This window comes from Eulemur rufifrons, chromosome 4 (genome assembly GCF_041146395.1).
Source record: "Eulemur rufifrons isolate Redbay chromosome 4, OSU_ERuf_1, whole genome shotgun sequence".
NCBI classification, from domain to species: Eukaryota; Metazoa; Chordata; class Mammalia; order Primates; family Lemuridae; genus Eulemur; species Eulemur rufifrons.
The window spans coordinates 7965046-7989980 of NC_090986.1; the positions used below are offsets into that span (position 1 = coordinate 7965046).

The 24935-nt window shown below is 35.8% G+C and overlaps 1 pseudogene; it reads left to right on the forward strand.

Annotated features, from left to right (window-relative positions):
- LOC138382406 (zinc finger protein 726-like) overlaps positions 1-24935 on the forward strand; it is a 54534-nt pseudogene that overhangs the window by 15423 nt on the left and 14176 nt on the right.

A 24935-nucleotide genomic window follows, 5' to 3' on the forward strand; every position in this document is an offset into this window, starting at 1 on the left:
AGTAGCTCACTGCAGCCTCAAACTCTTGGGTTCAAGTGATCCTCCTGCCTCAGCCTCCTGAGTAGCTGGGGCTATAGGCATGTGCCACAGTCCCTGACTAATTTTTCTATTTTTAGTAGAGATGGGGGTCTTGTTCTTGCTCAGGCTGGTCTTGAACTCCTGAGCTCAAGCGATCCTCCGTCCTTGGCCTCCCAGAGTGCTAGGATTACAGGCATGAGCCACCACACCTGTCTGCAAACCATTTTTTTTTTTTTTCTTTTTGAGACAGAGTCTCACTCTGTTGCCCAGGCTAGAGTGAGTGCCGTGGCGTCAGCCTAGCTCACAGCAACCTCAAACTCCTGAGCTTAAGCGATCCTCCTGTCTCAGCCTCCCGAGTAGCTAGGACTACAGACATGCACCACCATGCCCAGCTAATTTTTTCTATATATATTTTTAGCTGTCCATATAATTTCTTTCTATTTTTAGTAGAGGTGGGGTCTCGCTCTTGCTCAGGCTGGTCTCGAACTCCTGAGCTCAAACGATCCGCCCACCTCGGCCTCCCAGAGTGCTAGGATTACAGGCGTGAGCCACCGCGCCCGGCCAAACCATTTTTTAATTTCTCTCCATTTATTGCATCATGTCTGAAATGTGTGAGTGTAGTGGTGATGTTGGTATTTGGTTCAGAAATCCCAGGATCACCACAAGCAGATGTTATATGTTTCCTGCTTTATGATTTGTTATGCTGTAAAAGTATTAAATGTGTTTCTACAGAAATTCATACTCATTGTCAGAACACTAAGTATCTCCCTAAATACAAGAAAATATAATGTTATTTTACATCAAAATTCTGTTTTTATTGTGAACTCGGATTAATAATTTAACTCTGTGTGCCCAAATTTCTCAACTTTAGTATAGTTTAATGTATCTACTCCCTACTTTTCTTAAATATGTTTGGGGCACTTAGAACATTGCTGAGCATGCATTAAACTCCCACTTTTTACTTTTACCAACTCTAATACTGTAATTTTCTCTTTTTTAGTTTGAAGCTTTCTTGGGTTGTGTCATTCACAGGTTTATATGTGTGTGTCATATGAGTTTTCTTCAGAAATAAAACTAGTATAACTATATACTTATTATGTACAATGTAATGATTTGATATGTTTATATGTTTTGAAATGATTAACACAACAAAGTTAACGAAAATATGTATCACCTCACAGTTACCTATTCTTTTTTTTGTAGTGAGAACACTTAAGGTTTATAGTCAGTATATTTTAAGGTGCAAAACATTATTATTAGCTATAGACACCGTGATATACATTAGGTCTACAAAACTTATTGATCTGGTAACTTAATGTTTGTACGTACCCTCGAACAACATCTTTGCATTTTTCCTCACCTCAGGGCCTGGCAACTAGCCTTGTAATCTCTGCTTCCATGAGTTTAACTTTTTTAGATTCACCATGTAGGTAAGATTATGCAGTATTTGTCTTTGTGTGCCTGAATTATTTTAATTAGCCTAATGTCCTCCAGGTCCATCTGTGTTGTAGAAATGATTGAATAATATTTGTATAGCTGAGTGATATTCTATTTTGCATATGTACCATATTTTCTTTATCCATTCAGCATTTACAAATGTTTAGGTTGTTTTCATATCTTGGCAATTTTGAATAATGTTGCAATAAACATGAGGATACAGGTATTTCTCAAGATACTGATTTTATTTCCTTTGCTTATATACATAGAAGTGGGGTTGTTACATTGTATGCTAGTCCATTTGTTTTTATTGTTTAAAGAATTTCCATACTGGTTTTCCTAATTTACCAATTTATAATTACCAACTTGGTACAGGACTTCTTTTACTTTTTCTTCACGTTCTTGTTAAAACTTATCTCTTCCTTTTGATGTAAGCCATCCTAACTGGATATACAGTGATATATCATCATGATTTTGATTTGCAATTCTCTGATGATTTGTGATATTGAGATATTATAGCTGACATTCATATACTTCTCAGCCATTTATTTGTATGACTTCATTTTGAAGATATCAATTTCAGTCTTTTGCCTATTTTTCAAACAGGCTATTATTATTATTTTTATTGTTTTTACCTTTGATTTGGGTAAGTTTCTTATATAATTTAGATATTAACCTCTTATCAGATATATTGTTTACAAATATTTTCTTGCATCAGAAAGTATTCTTTTTTGTTTTCTTTGCTGTGCAGAAGCTTTTTAATTTGTTGCTGTCCAACTTGTTTTATATTTGCTTTTGTTTTTATACCTTTGGTGTCATATCTAAAAAATTTATTACTAACATCAATACCAAGAAGGTTTTTTAAATATGTTTTAAGATTTTAAAGGATTGATGTGTTACACAAGACTTTTTATTTTATTCTGAGTTAATTTTTGATAGTGGTGTAAGAAAAATTGTCTAATTTTATTTGTTGCTTATGGATATCCAGTTTTCCTAGCACCAATTGAAGGGACTATACTTTTTGCATTTTATATTCCTGTTGTCTTTGTGAAAAATTAGTTGACCTTGTATGCATGGGCTTATTTCTGAGCTCTCTATTCTGTTACATTGGTTGTTGTGTCATTTGTAATGCACGTACTAATCTGTTTTTATTACTATAATTTTGCAATACAGTTTGAAATCAGAAAGTATGATGTCCTCTGCTTTTTTCTTCCTCCAGAAGAAAAAAAGGGTATACCTTGCATATCCAAAGTGTATTGTAATTACATAAAAAAAGAGTGTGTTTTTTTATTTTTATTGTAAATGCCATTGAAATTTTGATAGAGAATTTATTAAATGTATATATCACTCTGGATTATATGGCAATTTAACAGTATTTATTATTGTAATCCACAAACATGGGATACTTTTACATTTGTATCATCTTCAATTTTTTTCACTGATATATTTTTCAGCGTAAACCTTTTTTAACTCCTTGGTTAAATCTGTTGCTAAAAACATCATTATTTTGTGCTATCCCAAATGAGACTGTTTTCTTTCTTCCTTATTTTATTGGATAGTTTATTGTTAGTGTATGGAAACACTGATTTTCATGTTCATTTTATATTCTGCAGATTTACTGGTGCATATTTTAGTTTAAACAGGTTTTTTTGTATACTATTTATGGTTTTATATATATATATGAGATCATGTCATCTACAAACTGACTTTTTTAATTCTTTCTTTTCTATTTGGACACATTTTAAAAAATTTTCTTGCCTAATAGTTCTGCCTAGGGTTTCCAATACTATGTTAAATGGAAGCATTGAATATGGTCATACTATCGGTTTTCATTGGTGTCTGTGTATTTAAGGAGCAAACACTTCTTCGAGTTTTTGTAAGCTGGTTTCAGCAGGTAAAGATTTTCCCTTCTTGGGTACCCAGGATGATGGAAATTTCTCTGGGTTTGCAGATAAAAGGGGTTGTAGGTGGGTGACAAGTCTGCTGCTGGGTATGTCGTGAGGACTGCCTTTAGTATGGGCCTGTTAGCAGGAGCTTGAGTAGTTGTGAATCCTGTCTTATTAATGGGCAGACTGGATTGCCTTCATGACTTTGATCTCTAGGGCAGGCCCTTACAGTTGGGTCTGCATAGGCGCTGGGCCTGATACTAGGTTTATGGATGAGTGTGGCTCCCACTGAATATGTGGGATGCTTTCCCCAGGTCACTGTGTGGGTCCTTAAGTGGGCAGCACTGGCCATGAACTGTGGCTAAGAGGGGTGGAACTGAGTGACAGAACTGCTTCAGAGATCACAATGAGTGCCAAGGTCTCTGGGCCTGTCTCCAGGGCCATGAGTGGACATTGCCCTCCAGGTCTCTGAATAGGCAGGATCACTTCCAGATCATGGCTAGAAGAAGATAAAGATGTCCACATAGACACTTAGGAATTCTCAGTGGGACCAAGTTGAGTGGGCCATTTCCTGATCTGTAGTGAAGATCAGGGGTCCTCAAATTTGCCACCTGAATGAGGGCCTCCTTTCTCAAAATGACACTCTTTATTATGGGCTTTGCCAGTGTTTTTTTTCAAGCTCCTCCTGGTACCCAAAATCTCTCATGAAAGCACTGTTTTTGAGATGCGGTCTCAGTATGTTGCCCAGGCTGGTCTCAAACTGCCGGACTAAAGTGATCCTCTCACCTCTCACCTCAAGCCTCCAAGTAGCTGAGATTTTAAATGTGACCCACTGTGCTATGCTGTCATAAAGGCACTTTTTCCCATAGATGTATACCAAATTTTTGTATACATTTTTGCCATGTGGGGATAAACATGTAGAAGTCTTTTTATCCCACCATGTTGCTGATTTTACTCTCTACATACATTTCATTTTTTTTTCTGCATGAAATTTTCTATAACTTTAGATTTAAATAGTTAGAACAATGTGCTAGAATTTTATGTTATGTAAGAAGTAAATTAGCTAATTAGTAGGCATGCCATATTTATTAAAAAGTTCCCTTGAGGCCGGGCGCAGTGGCTCACGCCTGTAATCCTAGCACTCTGGGAGGCCGAGGCGGGTGGATCGCTTGAGGTCAGGAGTTCGAGACCAGCCTGAGCAAGAGTGAGACCCCGTCTCTACTAAAAATAGAAAGAAATTATATGGACAACTAAAATATATATATACAAAAAATTAGCCGGGCATGGTGGCACATGTCTGTAGTCCCAGCCACTCGGGAGGCTGAGGCAGTAGGATCGCTTAAGCCCAGGAGTTTGAGGTTGCTGTGAGCTAGGCTGACGCCACGGCACTCACTCTAGCCCGGGCAACAGAGTGAGACTCTGTCTCAAAAAAAAAAAAAAAAAGTTCCCTTGAAAGTTTAAGTTTACTGCATGCAGAAAGGAATCATTAGAATTGTCATCCACTTTCCTCAACCTGTATATAAATTATAATATAATTTTTCCCAAATGTTTATTTTGCATATCTTTCATTGTCGTATTTTATAAAATTTATATTTCACATTATTTAGAAATGTAAGACTTTTCTTGTAAAGGCTGAATTACTGCTTCTTCACTTTTTAAAAAATAGCGTCATTATATTAATAATATAATGAAAATTATCTTTAGTGTTTTAAATGTTTATTAAAATTTTCTGATTAGAGCCTTTTATGAATTATTATAGTGCATTATCTGTAAAATTTTCCTGCCATACACTGCATATCAATGATTCAAAATGTCTGTTCTCCATGGGTTCAGAGTCACAGTTGAACATTGTATTTATCTGTTAAAAAATTACAATGTTATAGCAATGTTGCACACAGTATTTAACATCTAAACATTTCTTTGATTCTTATTTTACAATTCCATATTACTGTGTTTCTTTTTTAGGGTAATTTCCTTGACATCAGTTTATTGTATGTTTGGTTTCACCTAGGTATTATAATTTTATATGAAATTATAACTCTGTACATACACTTTAAGTTAATGTGGTTCAATTAAAATATGAATCAGTCATATGTCTATTACAAATTATAAATGTTTGTGTCTCTTTAAATATTACCCCGTTTGTTTATGGCTTATCTCGCATATTTCTTTTCCTGGCTGTTTTTAAATGTTTTTTTTGTCTTGTCTAGGTGAGTAGTCAAGGAAATAGTCTTAATTTTACCATGTAGTTATTGATGATTCTCTATTCTCTTTTTGAGAGAAAAATACTTTTGAGATTTGAAGGTTGTTTTCCAAAAACTTTATAACCATGTATTTTAGTTGTCATTTTTAAAAAATTTAATTGTGATAAATGCACATAAAATTTATCATTTTAAATCTTTTTAAGTGTACATATTTTAGTAGTATTTTATTTTACTGTTATGCACAAACTTCTATTACTTTTACATCTTGCAAAGCTAAAACTCTATACTATTAAGTAACAACTGCCCATTTTACCCTCTCTCCAGCCCTTGTGGAACTCCATTCTAATTTATGTTCCTAGGACTTTGACTGCTTAAGATATATCATATTAAGTGTAATCATATACTATCTGTCACATTGTTTCTGGCTTATTTCAGTTAACATAGTAGTCTCAAGGTTTGTCTTTATCATAGAATGTGGTAAAATTTTCTTTTCTTTTTCTTTTCTTTTCTTTTTTTTTTTGAGACAGACAGGATCTCACTCTCCTGTCTGGGGTAGGGTGCAGTGGTGTCATCATAGCTCACTGCAACCTCAAACGCCTTGGCTTCAGTGGTCCTGGCTCAGCCTCCTGATTAGGTTGGACTACAGGTGCACACCATCACACCCAGCTAATTTTTGTATTTTTTGTAGAAACAGGGTGGCACTATGTTACTCAGGCTGCTCTTGAATTCCAGGCCTCAAGCAATCCTCCTGCTTTGGCCTCCCAAAGTGGTAGGATTATAGCCATGAGCCACCACATCTGGCCTAAGTTTTTTAAGGCCAAATGGTATTCAATTGTCTGTATATGCTATGTGTTTTATCTGTTTATTGGTTCAGGCACACCTGAGTTGCTTGCACCTCTTGGCTTTTGTGAATATTGCTGCAATAAACATAGGCATGCACGTATCTCTTCCAGCTTCTGCATTGCATACCCCCAAAGTGGGATTTTGGAATGATACTCTAAGTTTTATTTTTAATTTTTGAGGGACGTTCATACATTTTTCATAGCGTCTACATCATTTTTCCCCATCAGTGTTTGAAAAGAGTGTCAATTTCTGTACATATTTGACAAACTTTTCTTTATATTTCTCCTTCTGAGTGTGAGGTGATATTTCATTGTGATTTTGCTTTCTATTTCTTTAAAATTTTGTAATTTTCTGTATCCTTTCAAATGTTGGACATTTGTATATCTTTAAAAAAGTGTCAGTTCAATTCCTGGTCTACTTTATAATTGAGTTATTCACTTTTTGTTGCCTGAATGTAGGCAGTTGTTTATATAATTTATTCTGAATATTAACTGCTATCATATACAGGATTTAGAAATATTTTCACTCATTTCTTAGTTGGGGTGTTCACTAAATGTTTCCTTTGATAAGCAGAAATTCTGAAATTTGGACCTGGCGAGGTGGCTCATACCTTTAATCCTAGCACTCTGGGAGGCCGAGACGGGTTGATCGTTTGAGCTTAGGGGTTCGAGACCAGCCTGAGCAAGAGTGAGACCCCGTCTCTACTAAAAATAGAAAGAAATTAGCTGGACAGTAAAAAATATATAGAAAAAATTAGTCCGGCATGGTGGCACATGCCTGTAGTCCCAGCTACTTGGGAGGCTGAGGCAAAAGGATCGCTTGAGCCCAGGAGTTTGAGGTTGCTGTGAGCTAGGCTGACCTCACGGCACTGAAGCCCGGGCAACAGAGTGAGACTCTGTCTCAAAAAAAAAAAAAAAAGGAAATTCTGAAATTTGATGCAGTCCCACTGTTCTGTTCCTTTTTTTGTTGTTTTTTATGCATTTGATGTCATATCCAAGAAAACAACACCAAGATTGTTATATTTTTTCCTATATATTCTCAGACTTTTATTAGTTATATTTTTATAAATATTTATTCCATTTAAAATATTTTTTGTATGTGATGCAAGGGATTGGTCTGATTTCATTTTTTTTTTTTTTTTAATGTAGATGCCAGTTTTTAGCACCTTTTGTTGAAGAGACTCTCCTTTTCCCATTGTGTGGTCATGGCCACCTTGTGAAAGATCATTTGATTATATACTTAAGAATTCATTTCTGGGCTTTCTATTTTGTTCCATGACCTATATCTGTCTTTGTGCCATTACCATATTGCCTTGACTTTTGCAGTTGTTTAATACAGTTTGAAATGAGGAAGTTTAATGTCATTTTGTTCTAGTTTTTAAATGGTATTTAGGCTAGTCATAGTTTCTAAAAAAAATTAGGATATTTTTGCAAAAAAATATCTTTGAGATTTTGAAAATGGTTAGACTGAATTTGTCCATCACTGGGGGTGGCATTGACATATTAATAATATGAAATCATCTGGTCCTTCAGGAAAAATATGCTCAAGAATGTGTTTAATTTTTACATCTTTTTTGGATTTGTCAGTTTCTCTTCTGCTCTTTACTTCTGGTTTTATTTCATTTTGGTCAGAAAAGATTCATTGTGTGATTTCAGTTATCTTAATTTTTTTTTTTTTTTTTTACAGTTCCAGGAACTTACAAGGGAATCCTTTATTCTGTTTTAAATTAAATCTCCATTTAAAAAGGACACACTTTCCCAGATGTTACTTTTACATCTCTGGTTCAGAACATAATACTTCTAACTTCATTTTTCTTATTATTTAGAATACTAGAGAAATTTTTCCTTGGAAACATCAAGGGAAAATACAGTATTTCAGGTTAACCCTAGAATCCTTCTGAGGTTTCAGATGTATTATCGACCAAAAGAACTTCTTCCTTATCCAAGAGATCTCAAACCTCTGTAGGGCAATTTGTTTTGCCAGAGGGAGAAGAGGAACAAAATTAGGCCGGCAGGGGTCTCAGGCGGGGCAAGCTAGAGGGTGAGTCTGGAAGGACTGGCTAGAGAGAATTGGCCTTTGAATGGACAGCCACTAGAGGGCGCCCAAGCACAGGTGGAGCCCACTTCCTGGGCCCCTGAGCCAGGTTTCTAGGCTAAGGGATGGGGTTTGTGGAACCCCAGAAATTGATTGCCCAAGTATGAGGTATTTGGTTTACCTAGGCACTTCTGACCCTCTAGCCCAGATTGCCTTGTGAAGAGGGGACAAAAGTTTTTGCCCTTAGCATCCCGTGAGACTCTTCTGGTGCGTAGGCAGGTTGCTTGGTGTCTGGGCAGTCAGAACTTTGCCACACAGGCCCGAATGGGGTCTGACTGCCCTTTGTTTCTTTATGCTTGGGTCTGCTATCAGAACTCTGTATCCGGAAATACCTGCTTTGAATCTTGGGCCTACAGTTTTCTTTCTTTTTTTTTCTTTTTAAAATTTTTTTCTTTTTAATTTCAGTATATTGTTAGGGTACAAATGCTTAGGTTACGTATATTCCCTTGCCCCATCTGAGTCAGAGCTTCAAGCGTGTACATCTCCCGGACGGTGCACGCTGCACGCATTAGGTGTCTATATACTGATCCCCTCGCCCTCCCCATCTGCCAGATGCCTGATGAATGTTATTGCGATATGTGCACTTAAGTGTTGATCAGTTAAAACCAATTTTATGGTGAGTACATGTGGTGCTTGGTTTTCCATTCTTAGGATTCTTCACTTAGTAGAATGGTTTCCAGCTCTATCTAGGATAATACAAGAGGTGCTATATCACCATTGTTTTTTGTGGCTGAATAGAACTCCATGGTATACATATACCACATTTTGTTAATCCACTCATGTATCGATGGGCACTTGGGTTGTTTCCACATCTTTGCAGTTGTGAATTGTGCTGCTATAAACATTCAAATACAGATGTCTTTTTTATAGAATGTCTTTTTTTCCTTTGGGTAAAGGCCCAGTAATGGAATTGCTGGATCAAATGGTCTTTGAGGTATCTCCATATTGCTTTCCACAGAGGTTGTAGTAGTTTGCAGTCCCATCAGCAGTGTATGAGTGTTCTTATCTCTCCGCAACCACACCAACATTTATTGTTTTGGGACTTTTTGATAAAGGCCATTCTCACTGGAGATAAGTGATATATCATTATGGTTTTGAGTTGTATTTCCCTGATGATTAGAGATGTTGACCATTTTTTCATGTTTGCTGGCCATTAGTCTATCTTCTATGGAAAAGCTTCTGTTCATGTCCTTTGCCCACTTTTTGATAGGATTGTTTGATTTTTTTCTTGCTGATTTTCCTGATTTCTATATAGATTCTAGTTAGCCCTTTATCAGATGTGTAACATGCGAATATTTTCTCCCATCCTGTAGGTTGCTTGCTCTTGTGATAGTTTCCTTGGCTGTGCAGAAGCTTTTTAATTTGATCAGGTCCCGTTTATTTTTGTTGTTGCTGTGATTGCCTTCAGGGTCTTCTTCATAAATTCTTTGCCTAGGCCAATGTCTATAAGAGTTTTCCCAACATTTTCTTCTAGAATTCTTTTTTTTTTTTTTTTTTTTTTTGAGACGGAGTCTTACTCTGTTGCCTGGGCTAGAGTGCTGTGGTGTCAGCCTAGCTCACAGCAACCTCAAACTCCTAGGCTGAAGCAATCCTTCTGCCTCAGCCTCCCACGAGTAGCTGGGACTTGAGGCATGCGCCACTGTACCCGGCTAATGTTTTCTACATATTTTTAGTTGTCCAGCTAATTTCTTTCTATTTTTATTAGAGATGGGGTCTTGCTCTTGCTCAGGCTCGTCTCGAACTCTGAACTCAAACAATCCACCCGCCTCGGCCTCCCAGAGTGTTAGTATTACAGGCATGAGCCACCACACTTGGCCTTTTCTTCTAGAATTCTTATAGTTTCATGCCTTAGGTTTCAGTCTGTTATCCACCAGGAGTTGATTTTTGTGAGAGGTGAAAGGTGCGGATCCTGTTTCAGTCTTCTACATGTGGCTATCCAGTTTTCCCAGCACCATTTATTGAATAAGATTCTTTTCTCCAGTGTATGTTTTTGTCTCTTCTGTCAAAGATTAGATGGCTGTATGAGGATGGTTTTGTACCTGGGTTCTCAGTTCTGCTCCATTGGTGTATGTCTCTGTTCTTGTGCCAGTACCATGCTGTTTTAGTTACTATAGCCTTGTAGTATAGCTTGAAATATGGTAAATTGATGCCTCCTAATTTGTTCTTTTTGCTTAAGATTGGTTTTGCTATATGGGGTCTTCTCTTGTTCCATATCAAGTGTAGAATTATTTTTTCTAGTTCTGTGAAGAAGATGTTGGTATCTTAATAGGGATTGCACTGAATCTGTAGATCACTTTGGGTAGTATAGACATTTTAGCAGTGTTGATTCTGCTGACCCATGAGCGTGGTATTGTTTTCTACCTGTTCACATGCTCTGATATTTCCTTCCTCAATGTTTCATAGTTCTTCCTGTGTAGGTCTTTTATCTCCTTAGGTACATATATTCCTATGTACTTTAATTTCTTTGTTGCTATTGTGAAGGGTATTGAGTCTTTGATTTTGTTTTCAGTTTGACTATTGTTGGTGTATAGGAATGCTACTGATTTCTGTACATTGGTTTTATAACCTGAGACTTTGCTGAATTTGTTTATCAATTCCAGTGGTCTCATGACAGAATCTTTCGCTTTTCCAGATATAAGATCGTATCAGCAAAGAGAGGTAGTCTGACATCTTGTGCCCCCATTTGGATACCCATGATTTGCTTCTCTTGCCTGATTGCTCTGGCTAGGACTTCCAGGACTACATTGAATAGAAGCAGTGATAGAGGGCAGCCTTGTCTGGTTCCGGTTCTAAGTGGGAATGCTTTCAATTTTTTCCCATTCAGTATGATGTTGGCTGTGGATTTGTCATATATGGCTTATATCATTTTTAGGTAAGTCCCATCTATTCCTGTTTTGTTAAGCTTTCTTATAATAAAAGGATGTTGAACTTTGTCAAATGCTTTTTCAGTGTCTATTGAGAGGATCATATGGTCTCTGTTTGTGCTTCTATTTATGTGGTGAATTACATTTATAGATTTTCATATGTTGAACAATCCCTGCATCTCTGGGACGAAGCCCACTTGGTTGTGATGGATTATTTTTTTGATAAGCACCTGAATTCGGTTTGGTAGGATTTTGTTGAGAATTTTTGCATCTGTATTCATAAGGGATATTGGTCTGTAGTTTTCTGTTTTTGTTGTGTCCTTTCCTGATTTTGGTATCGGGGTAATGTTGGCTTTATAAAACGTGTTGGGGAGGATTCTTTCCCTCTTGATGTTGTGGAATAATTTCTACAGGATAGGTACCAGTTCTTCTTTGTAGGTCTGATAAAATTCGGGTGTGAAATCATCTGGGTGGGACTTTTCTTTTTAGGAAGGTTTTTTATTGCAGTTTCAGTTTCTGTACTGATATTGGTCTGTTCAGGAATTCTATTTCTTCCTAATTGAGCCTAGGGAGGCTGTGCTTTTCTAAAAATTTGTCCATTTCCTCTACATTTTCCAGTTTATGTGCATAGAGGGTTTTGTAGTATTCATAGATGATATTTTGTATTTCCATGGCGTCAGTTGTAATTTCTCCTTTTTCATTCCTGATGGAGCTTATTAGAATTCTTTCTTTTCTGCTTCTCATTAATCTCGACAGAGGTGTGTCAATTTTATTTTTTCAAAGAACCAACTTTTTGTTTTATTAATCTTCCATATAGTTCTTTTGTTATCAATTTCATTTAGTTCCTCTCTGATTTTTGTTATTTTGCTTCTCCTGCTTGGTTTGGGGTCGGTTTGCTCATCCTTTTCCGGTTCTTTGAGATGATTTCTTAGATTGTTTATTTGTGATTTTTCTGTCTTTTGGATGTAGGCATTTATGGATATAAATTTTCCTCTCAGGACTGCTTTATTGCAATTTCTTTAGTGAATTATTTTTCCAAGTTCTGGATTTTTTTGTGTGTGTTTGGTTTCTTTGTGTTGGTTATCCATTTTTTCTTGCATAGCATTGAGTTTTCTTACAATCCATGTTCAAAATTCTTCTGTCATTTTAGTGTTCTGAATTTGCTTGATATCCATTGCTAGAGAGCTGGTGTTCCTCTTTGGGGGTTTGCTTTTTGTTTGATTCTTCATACTTCCAAAGTTCTTTCGCTTATTCCTTTCCATCTGGATCAGCTGTTGCTTTACCTTTAGATTTTCGTTTGAATAATGACACAGCCTATTTATTCTCTGAGCCAGTAGGTGGTGTTTGTGGGTGAGATTCAGCCACACCCTTTATGGTGAGTCAGTAGATGCAGTAAAAGGGTGTGTGCAGAATGACCGGCCTGTCAGTTGGTGGTGCTTGCTGGGAGGAGCAGGCTGCAGTGTTGTTTTTGGGTCCTGTAACTAGCTTTTATTCCTCTGAAGAGGCACTCTAGTGCCTCAGGTGTTCAGTGGGACCCTGGGACTTCCAGGTGTGTTCTTACTCTCCACCTCAGTGGTGGTAGGTGGGAGAGTGAGTCTGGGCAGAGCTGGATTGGGTGAGCCTGCCCTCAAGCTCCACAGATGCTGTTGGCGGGGGTCAAAGGTCTATTCTCTGCTTCTAGGCAAAGCTGCCAGGGAGGGGCTGAAATGGTCCCACTCAGCCAAAAAGTCTGTGTGTGAGTGTGTGGCTGTCTTGAGACCTGCAGTCTGGAGCAGGCCTCACTCCTTTCCACCCTCACCTATTCTGCAGTTTCTCCATGGCCTCTGCCAGCAGGCAGGACCTCATGCCAGTTGGTCTCCCCTGGCTGTGATGCGCACCTGGATGTTCCCTGCCCAGGATTGCAGCCTAGGCTGGGTGGACAGCCTTCTTGTGGGAGGAGTGTTGTCCGTGAAGCATGCTGATCTGCCCCTTAAGGCACACACACCTCAGTAGCCTTGTTCACAAATATCCCTTCTGTGCCCCAGCGTATGTGATCAAGACCTGGGTGTATGGGATCTCATCTGCAGGCCTGTCCCCTGGGCCCTGGAGATCAATCCCTGACCCTGCCAGGGAGAGGAGTGCTGATCTGAAATCACCCACGAGGTGTTCAAGGTGGATTGTTGTCTCTCTGCCTCAGAATATGCTCCACTCCTCCGGAGTCCAGGCAAGAGACACCTGGGAGGATGGAGCATAGGAAGTCACAGTCTGAATACCCCTCAGTCTGCTATAGGACCCCAAAAGGAAAGGTCACATTCCCTGCAGATGCCTCCGGGTAGTGGCTAAATTGTCTCTCTTGGCAGCCAAAGGTTGGGAAGGGGAAGCGGAGAATGAAGCAATATGGAACCTGCCTATTAGCTCGGGTCTGTGGGCTGGGAGGTGCCCCAATGGAGCTGGGAGCCCAGTGCCCTGTCCACTGGAGGCTCACCACTCACTGGTGGTGGCTGTCTCTGGGCTGATATTGGCAGGTCTCTCCAACCACTCAGGAGCCCACCAGCAATCCGAGATGCAAGGGAGAGGAAATTTAACTGCTCCACCTACCCTTGTTGCTGGTGTCTAAGCCTCTCAGGGGCCTTTCTCCTTCCAGTTCTTCTCTGCAACTTCTTCCCAAAAAGTCTACTGTAGTTTCAGGCACCCTTCATTCCAATCTTATTGCAATCCATTTCTTATCTATGTTTGCCTGCCTGGTTTTTTTTTTTTTTTTCACTTTCTTCTAAAATTTGTCTTTCTTACAGAGAAACTCAGGCTGGCAAGTTTTCTCATCCACCTTGTTGCCCCTCTGTCATCTTAAATTTCATTAGACTTTTTACGTGTCCTAACAGAAGGCACCATATGTAATTGAAAATATTATATAGTTTGCTGCTTTGTCTTGAGAGTTCTGTATTTGTCTCTTAGTTCCAAATACTATATAATCATGTTTTCAACTTTCTTATTGATCTCTTCTCTGATTCTTCTATTCATTATTGATGGTGGGGCCTTAAAATAAACAGCAACCGATGTTGCTGTGTTATTCCTTGCTTCACTTCTGCCAATATTTGCTTCATGTATTTGGAATCCCTGATGTTATATATACATGTAATTTATATATTATAAAACATATATTCTATAACACATAGAACATATATCTTATAAATGTTAATACACATGTATTTTACAGATATATTTTTTAGTGCTATAGATTTCTGATAAATGGACCCATTTTATCATTATATAATATGAATCTTATTTTCTCATGACAGTTTTGACTTAAAGTGTGTTTTATCTAATATAGAAATAATTATGTATACTGTATCCAATTATAGTTACTATTTTCATGGAATATGTTTTTCATGTATTTATTTTCAGCCTATTTGAGTCCTTACGGCTAAAATGAGTTTCTTGTAGACAAAATATTGTAGAAACTGATTTATTCTTAATCCATTTAGCCATATTATCTTCTTTGTATTAAAGAGCCTAATCCATTTATATTAAAAGTAATTAGTGGAAGAAATGAAATTATTCTGACTTTGTTTCTTCTGGCTACGTTGTCACTCATTTCTTCTCTTACTGCCTTAATATACCTTGTATTGATTTTGTAGTCACTTGGTTTGGTTCCTTTATAATTTTCTTTAGTTTATCTTCTATAGATACTTTCTTTCTGAACACCTTGAGAAATTGCGAGTACAAAAACATCTTAAAGTTGTAACAATAACATAAGGAAGGAGGTTCTCTAGTATCATTTCAATGTGCAATCCTTAGCATTTATCAAAGATTTTTATGTATGATTATAAATGTGTTTTGTGAAATATTATTGCCCTATCTGTATGCTAATGTTTCAAAATCTGTGCTCTTCATGGATGCCCAGTCATCTTTGAAAATTACAGTTATCTAGAATTCTTGTTCAGTCTTACACTATGTTTATTCAGAATTTTATAGATTAATTTTTTAATTTTGTTTTGTAATTTTATAGTTCTTTCATTTTTTTTCCTGTATCATTTTTTAACATAGGCCATTTCATATCAGAGAATTGTTTTTATTTTTCATCTGTGTATTATACTTTTGCATGATAATATTCAACTCTGTATACTTTTTAAACATTGTGGGGCAAAAGTGAAATATAAATCAGCCATATGTCTTTTGTGAATATAATTTTCTTTGTGTTTCTTTGCCTCTTATAAATATTCCTCCTATTTTCTTTATGAGTAGTACATCTTTTTCTTGGTGGTAAATGGTTATTTTATTCTGTCTAGGAGAATAGTCATGAAAATTATCTTAAATTCAACATGTGTTTATTGGTAAAGATATATTATCTTTGTGTGAATCATTTGATTTGAAGATGATTTTTGAAAAGCTTTTAAACTATTTTTGGTATTATTTATTTTTTATTGTAAAACATGAAATTTATAATCTTAAATATTTTGATTATACAGTTTACTCACGGTAGGTATATTAACAATGTCATGCAACATATATCCTTTAGAAACTCTATTCTATTTTTCTCTTGTTTCTAAAAATTAACCTACATTAAATATTTTACATAAGTAGATTTATAAAGTGTCATTGTTTGGGTGGCTAGCTCATTTCATTTATCATAAAGTCATGATTTATCTTTATTGTAAAGTTAGAAGATTTTCTCCTTTTTAAAATTGAATAATACTCCATTATTTTTATATACCAAATTATATTTATCCGTTCATTTTATGAGGTAGATTTGGGTTGTATTCACATATTGGCTTTTATGAATAATGCTGCAATAAATATAGATGTGCAAATAACTCTTCATTTGACCATGTTTGTGAGGGTTTTATATCTGTTCTACATTTTGTTTCATTGTTCTAGTTGTCTGACCATATGCCAGTAGCAAACTGCTTCGATTACTGTACCTTTGTAACATGTCTTGAAATCAGAAAATGTGATGCCTCCAACATTATTTCTTTTTTCAAGATTATTGTGCTCTTCATGGTACTTTGGCATTCCATATGATTTTTAAACTTCTTTTTCTAAAAAATTTTACCTTAAGAAATTTAAAAAGATGCCCTTGAATTTATAGATCATTTTGGGCAGTAGGGACATCTTAAAAATAGTATGAGCATTTCAACCTTTGAAGAGCATTCTGAAGAGTACATCATTTAGTTTCCATTTATTTATGGATATTCTGTTTTTCTATCTGTTATTGATTTCTAGTTTTATTCCATTTTGGTCACAAATAATTGTCAAAACTTGTAAAGAAATGTATTGTGGCCTACCACTTGTTCTATCCGGGGGAATGTTTTTTGAGCTATTGATAAGATTTTGTGTTCTGTTATTGCATGGAGTGCTATCTACATGTCTATTAGGCTTAATTGTTTTATAGTGCTTTCAAGTTCTCTGTGCCCTTATTTAATATTGTGTCTTGCATTCTTATTACCAAAAGTAGGGTACTGACGGATCCTACCGTTACGACATTGCTATGTATTTCTAGGTTTAATTCTGTCAGTGTTTGCTTTACATATTTAGCAACCTTTATTTTACACACAGACACAGACACACACAAACACAAATATATAGAAATGTAAAAATAAATCATAGGTTTCCAGTGAATGAACCCTTTTATTATTATTTAACATAATTCTTTGTCTTTTGTGACAGTTTTAGCTTAAAGTATATTATATGAAATAAGACAAGTTTTGACTCAAAATATATTGTGCCTAATTTTGACCTCCCCTGTTCACATATGATTAATGTTTGCATGGAATGTCTTTTTCTGTCCTGCCAATTTTATTCTGTATTTTCTCATTTGATGTAAGGTGAATCTCTTGCAGACAGTATATAGTTGGATGTTTTTATTAATATTTTCTTAAATCCCTATCTTTATTCAGTGTATGTCTTTTGATTGTGAAGTTTACTCCATGAATATTCACATAATTTTCTGAAAAATTTTCTTGCCATTTTATCAATTGTATTCTTATTGTTGTAGCTCTCTTGCTCCTTTTTCTCTTTCTTTCCTCCTTTGTGTCTCATTGATTTGTGTAGTGACATGCTTTGACTCCTTTCTTATTATTTTAGTGTATCTCTATAGGTATTTTTATTATGGTTACCATGATGACAACACAGTGCTTCTTATAGTTACAGCAATATATTTTAAAATGTCAACTGAAATTTAGTTACATGTAATAATTTTTCCTCATTACATCTGCTGTCATCTTTGTTATTGATGTCACCAATTGTATCTTGTTATATTGTATTCCCATTAACAGAGGTGTGGTGGTGTTTTTGTGTTTTTGTCTTTAGTTTTAGAGCATGAATAAAAAAATGTTTTCTGGCCGGGCGCGGTGGCTCACGCCTGTAATCCTAGCACTCTGGGAGGCCGAGGCGGGTGGATCGCTCAAGGTCAGGAGTTCGAGACCAGCCTGAGCAAGAGTGAGACCCCGTCTCTACTAAAAATAGAAAGAAATTATCTGGCCAACTAAAATATATATATACAAAAAAATTAGCCGGGCATGGTGGCGCATGCCTGTAGTCCCAGCTACTCGGGAGGCTGAGGCAGTAGGATCGCTTAAGCCCAGGAGTTTGAGGTTGCTGTGAGCTAGACTGACGCCACGGCACTCACTCTAGCCCGGGCAACAGAGTGAGACTCTGTCTCAAAAAAAAAAAAATGTTTTCTGCACCGTCATTATGACACTAGAGAATTTTACTTAGATATACTTCCATGTCTTTCCCATACAGTTATTTGGTTTCATATAATCTTGTGTTGTTTTCTAGCATCTTCTTATTTTTACTTCAAGGGGCTCCCTTTGAACTTTCTTGTGGGAAATAAACCTTTTTGGTATCTAATTATCTTGAGAAATCTTTATTTTTCTTCATTTAGAAGGGCAGTTTTGAAGGATATAGTTCTGGTTTGAAGTTTTCATTTTTTTAGCACTTTGACTATATCACCCAACTCTTTTCTGGCATGCAAGTTTTCTGTTGATAAATCCAGTAGTAATCTCTAAGAAGCATGCTTATAGATAACATCAATTTTCTCTTGCTGCTTTCAAGATTCTCTTGTCGTGTGTGACTTTAAAAACTTTGCTTATAATCTGTCCCTTATGGGTCCGTTGATGTTTTTTCTATTTGAAGTATGTTGAACTTCTCAATATGTTTATATATTTATTCTTACCTTTGAGAATTTCTCAGGCATTTCTTACTGTATGTCTCAGCTGAACAGTGTATGTTTTCTTCTGCTTCTGTGTTTTGTTGTTATTCTCGTTTTCCTAATTTTATTTAGTGTTCAGTATTGTTCTGATTTCACACATTAAGCATCATTCAGGTGGTTATTTTTAATTTTTTCAGGTGATTTATACATTTCTGATCCTTTATGGTTGATTTCTTGTTATTTTGTTTCTTTGATTGGGATATGTTATCCTGATATTTTGTATATGTTGTAATCTTTGGTCGAGATTTGAGAATTAACAAAATCAGCTTTCACAAACTTCATGAAGTGGCTTTGTCCTGGGGGACTCTGATACCAATTCACTATATTGGAGATTGAAGGATCCTCAAATCTGTTCTGAGGGTGTTTTTTCTGACATTTTTTGTTTTCCATTTAAAGAAACTTTCCCACATTTCTTCTTAGGAGCCTGTCATCATATATTACACCTCTTCTCCATCTGTGGTACTGAAATCTCCCTGCTGCTGTAACAATCTTTTACCTTTGGTTTCAGCACACTCTGTCTTTCAAATAATAGTAAATTTCTTTTCAGAACTGTGTGTTATGGGAGACAGAAAACACTCTTTGGAAGGGCTCCTAAAAGCTAGAAAGATAGCCAACTTTTTCCTTCTCTTTTGAGAGAGAAGCTGGGATTTGGGAATGTACTTCTGCATGTACCATGCTGTGTTAAGGAGGAGGAAAGGCCATGAAGGGTAAATATAACAAATTTTCTTTCTCTTCTTGTTGCTTTTGGCATTGTCCTCACCTCCTGTTCTGTGAACTCTTCTTTGGTTATTAGAATTCCCACAAAGGCAATTTGATAAGTATAATTTTTTACATTTATTTATCTAAAGGAGAATTAGAGCCTGCATATTGTATTGTGCCATCTTGCTAATGTGCTTAGTATAATTTTACATATTAAATTTGTAATATTTATTTATCTGATTGTGAAGGAAAGAAACAAGTAGGATAATTTGTCATTTTTAAAATTTCTTTCAGCTATGTCTTATCATTCCACGCAACACTATTTGCCAGAGCAGCATATAAAATGTTTCTTCCCAAAAGTCATAGCAAGAAGATATGGAAGCTGTGGCCTCGAGAATCTACAATTAACAAAAGACTGGGAAAGTGTGGGTGAGTGTAAGGAGCAGAAAGGATGCTATAATGAACATAACCAATGTTCAAGGACTACCCATAGCAAAATCTTCCAGTGTAATGAATGTTTGAAAGTCTTCAGGAAATTGTTAAATCTAAATCGACATAAGGTGAGACATACCACAGAGAAATGTTTTAAATGTAAAGAATGTGGGAAAGCCTCTAACCAATGCTCACACATTACTGAACATAAAATACTTTCTAATACAAAGGAATATTCCAAATTGAAAGAATGTGGAAAAGCCTTTAATCAGTGCTTATACCTTACTAAACCTAAGAGGACTCATACTGGAGAGAAACCATACAAATGTGACGAATGTGGCAAAGCCTTTGACCGGCCCACATACCTTAAAAGACATATGATAATTCATACTGGAGAGAAACCGTACAAATGTGAAGAATGTGGCAAAGTCTTTAACCGGTCCTCATCCTTTATTGCACATAAGAGAATTCATACTGGAGAGAAACCCTACAAATGTGAAGAATGTGGTAAATCCTTTCACCAGCCCTCAAGGCTCGTTGCACATAAGAGAATTCATACTGGAGAGAAACCATACAAATGTCAAGAATGTGACAAAGCCTTTAACCGGTCCTCAAGCCTCATTGCACATAAGATAATTCATACTGGAGATACACTGTACAAATGTGAAGAATGTGGCAAAGCTTTTAGTTGTTTCTCACACCTTAAAAGACATAAGATAATTCATACTGGAGAGAAACCGTACAAATGTGAAGAATGTGGCAAAGTTTTTAACCGGTCCTCCATCCTCATTGCACATAAGAGAAATCATACTGGAGAGAAACCCTATAAATGTGAAGAATGTGGTAAATCCTTTCACCAGCCCTCAAGGCTCGTTGCACATAAGAGAATTCATACTGGAGAGAAACCATACAAATGTGAAGAATGTGGCAAAGCCTTTAAGCTATCCCCAAACCTCATTGCACATAAGATAATTCATACTGGAGATACACCGTACAAATGTGAAGAATGTGGCAAAGCTTTTAGTTGTTTCGCACACCTTAAAAGACATAAGAGAATTCATGCTGGAGAGAGACCCTACAAATGTGAAGAATGTGGGAAAGCTTATACATGGTGCTCACAACTTAAAACACATAAGATAACTCATACTGGAGATACACCGTACAAATGTGAAGAATGTGGCAAAGATTTTAGTTCTTCCTCACGTCTTAAAACACATAAAATAACTCACACTGGAGAGAAACCATACAAATGTGAAGAATGTGGCAAAGCCTTTCCCAGGTCCTCAGAGCTTAAAAGACACAAGATAATTCACACTTGAGATACACTGTACAAATGTGAAGAATTTGGCAAAGGTTTTAAAGAGTGTTCAAGCCTTTATGTACATAAAAGAATTCATACCAGAGAGAAACCCTACAAATGTGAAGAATGTGGCAAAGCCTTTAAGTGGTCCTCACGCCTTAAAAGACATCAGATAATTCGTACTGGAGAGAAACCATACAAATGTGAAGAATGCGGTAAAGCCTTTAGCCATTCCGGAGACCTTACAAGACATAAGAGAATTCATATTGCAGAGAAACCGTACAAATGTGAAGAATGTGGCAAAGCTTTTAGCCGTTGCTCAAACCTTAAAAGACATAAGACAACTCATAGTGGAGAGAAACCCTACCAATGTGAAGAATGTGGCAGAGCCTTTCACATGCACTCAGCCCTTTCTATACGTAAAAGAATTCGTACAGGAGAGAAACCCTACAAATGTGCAGAATGTGGTAAAAACTTTAATTGTATCGCAAGCCTTACTCAACAGAAGATAATTCATTCTGGAGAGAAACCGTACAAATGTGAAGAATGTGGCAAAGCCTTTAAATGGTGCTCACAACTTAAAATACATAGGATAATTCATACCAGAGAAAAACCCTAAAAATATAAAGAATGTGGCAAAGCCTTTCAGTGGCACTCAGACCTTACTATACATGAGATAATTCACAGCAGAGAAAAATCCCACACATGTGAAGAATGTGACAAAACCTTTAACTGGTACTCACACTTTTCCATACATAGAAGAACTCATACTGGAGAGAAGCCCTACAAATGAGAACAATGTGGGAAAGCCTTTAATCAGTGTTCATACCCTGCTAAGCAAAAAACAATTTATACTTGAAAGAAACTGTACAAATATAAAGAATGTAGTAAAGCTTTTAACATTTGCTCAAAACTTTCTATATGTGAGGGAATTCAACCAGAGAAAAACCTTACAAATGTGAGCAATGTGGCTAGGCCTTTATCCAGTACTCGCACTTTTCTGTATGTAAGGTAATTCATATTGGAGAGAAAGCCTATAAATATGAAGAATGTAGCAAAACCTTTAACTACTGTTCAAACCTTTATAAGCCTACCAGAAAGAAACCATACAAATGTGCAAAATGTGGCAAATACTTTACCTGGTGCCTTTATTTTAGTATACATAAGAGAATTCATACATGAAAAAATCCTACAGATGTAAATAAAGTGGTGTAGCCTTTAATCACTCATCACATATTACTCAACATCAGAGAGTCATACTGGTACCTGATATAAATGTAAGAAGTGTCAAAACACCTTTCAAAGCATAAAAATCTGAGAGTGCACCAAAGTATTTATACTAAAAAAAATTACCACTATAGAGTGGCATAGTACCTTTACTTTTGTCACAGATTTTATTGTGCACAGGAGAATTTGTAGTGGGGGGAATCCTCCATTGATTGCTCAAACTTTATTTAAATTAAGAGAATTTGGATTGGAGAGACACTCTACAAATGTTATGAATTCAGAAAAACCTTTGTTCAGTAACACAGCTTTGAAAACACTATATGAAAAGATGAAAAGATGTTATATGAAAAGATGTTTTACATATGCCATAATTTGAGAAAATATTTAATTAAAAAATCATGTCCAAATAAATACCAGAGGACTCACAGTAGAAAGAACTAAGGTGCTAATACTTTTAGATATTACTCTAAAGTAGAATTTTGGTTATAGAGAATGCAAAGTTAAATAGGTTAATAATTTATGTGTATGTTTAAAAATAGCAGGAGATTGATTTTTATGGAGAGTTATAATTACATTCAGAGTATACTTTTTGCATTAAAAATTTTATATTTTTTGCAAAATCGAATATCAAGATAATTCAATTTTAAATTACTTGATGTTATGCCATCATTCCTAGTGTTTTTGTGAAAGGATGTGTTCAATTGTTGCTGCATCAAAGATATGAAAGGTCTTTCTAATTTAGGTGGGCATCATTCATATGCTCTTACAATGAACACTACAGACACTAAAATGTAAGACGCATGAATAAAATGTAGGGACTCTTTGTGTTTAACTTGTAAGTACATTGTATGTGATGTTGGTGTTAGTTGTTCAGAGTAATATTCTTCTTTATTATAGTTAGAAACATTTGGGATCTTAGAAGTAAGTTTTATCAGTTGCATATTTAGGTAATAAAATACAGTGGATGTTGAAGGCGTTTTTAAAAGATTGTGTGATTTTTTTTTTAATAAAACAAAATTCTGTTTAATGTGTTGAATGTTGTACATTGAATAAAGTGTTATCCTGCCACCAACATTAACCTGTCCCACCTTATCCAAAGTTGTAGGGAACAGATGGTAACAATATACTATTGGATATCATGGTGTAATAACATGTTTAGTGACCTTTATTGCAATAGGCTTTAAACTTCAAATATTTTGAAAAATATCATTTGCATAGGTTATATTTTTATTCTTTGTGTAGCTCAAATGCCATCAAAAGGCACATGTTTTTGAATCCTGAATGACAGTTTACAAAATTTCATCCTACATTTTTCTTTGAACATGTGAACTCTCTGGCCTGCAAAACATAAATGTACTTTTATTTTTGTTTTACGGGACGTAAAATATAGAATTGTATAACTCTGAAGATAAAGTTTAGTTGTAAGAGGACAATGGAGAAAGTAATTGTGTTTATGTTAGTATGTATCTGTTTTGAGAAGAAAAAAGATACATTGAAAAAACCAGATAATTTCAAAAGTATTGATAGTCTGCTAGTAATGTGAAAACCTCAAATATTCTGAAAGTAAGTATATATTCTCTTTTTTGTACTGAATTCATTTTTCTAAAACCTTAGGGCTCCCGATTCAGAACCTCCCCATGAAAATTCCTGGTTTTAATTGTCATTGACTCATGCTAGACCTAAGACATAATTTTCTCCTTTAAAAGTTCATGAAGTGTTGTTTATATGACATGCTCAGATGTTGCAAGGATAATTTTTAAGAAGTGGTGCTCACAAAATAATTTGAAGATATGATTAATTCCACAGTGGGGTGTTATGTGAAATTGTGTTAATTTTTACATTCCATTTTTTTCCTTTGAATTGGAGAATCCTATTTGAGCTAGTTTTTCTATAGTTATTATTTATTTCCCTTTATGTATAATAATTGACATAACTGAGTTGGTTGACTTTGTTGGGCCAATTTGTTTTGGTAAACCTGGGGAGGCTTTGTAAGTCATGGGTTGTTTTGATGTATGAAGTGGACAAACATAAGAAAGCTCTTGGTGTGTAACAGATGCTTCATAATTAGCAGTCAGTATTCCTGATGGAATGATGGAATCTTTTATGGCTCTGCATAAAAGATAGAAAATAATCACATGTAGAAATGGCACTGATTTTTCATGTGCAAAGAGGACACCTTTTCCCAGGCTACCCAATGGACTCTGTTTGAACTTAGAAAGAGGAATTCTGTATTTTTAATTTCCTAATTATCTCCAGGTCCTTGGTATCTCTTTATGTTCATCTCCAGCTACACCCGCATCTCAGCCCTTCTCCTTCTCTTCTTTTCTTGTGTTACGGCTAACAGCTTTCTCATTGTCCTCTCCACCCCATGTAATTTCACATGGCACATTTTAGGTTGAAATGAGAAGTTTGAATTTTTTTAATGTGGTGAAAAATTGTTTTTATCTGGAGAGTTTGAAAGCATTTATGAGGGCTGTCTGGAAAGTATCCAGCCATGTAATATGAAAAATATGAAAAAAAAATAGCTTGATACTTTTCAGACAGTTGAGATATAGGGTATAAATGGAACATTCTGATCACTTAATTGAGATAAGAATGATGGAGTGTCCATTTACTAGAGGGTTAAATCAGACTGTTAGTATTGTTTACCTTTGTGAAAGAAAAATGTTATTAGATTCTAACCTAAACTGTGGTAAATATTAAATTAGTTGGACTAGGAACAGCATTCATAACAGTGGGCCT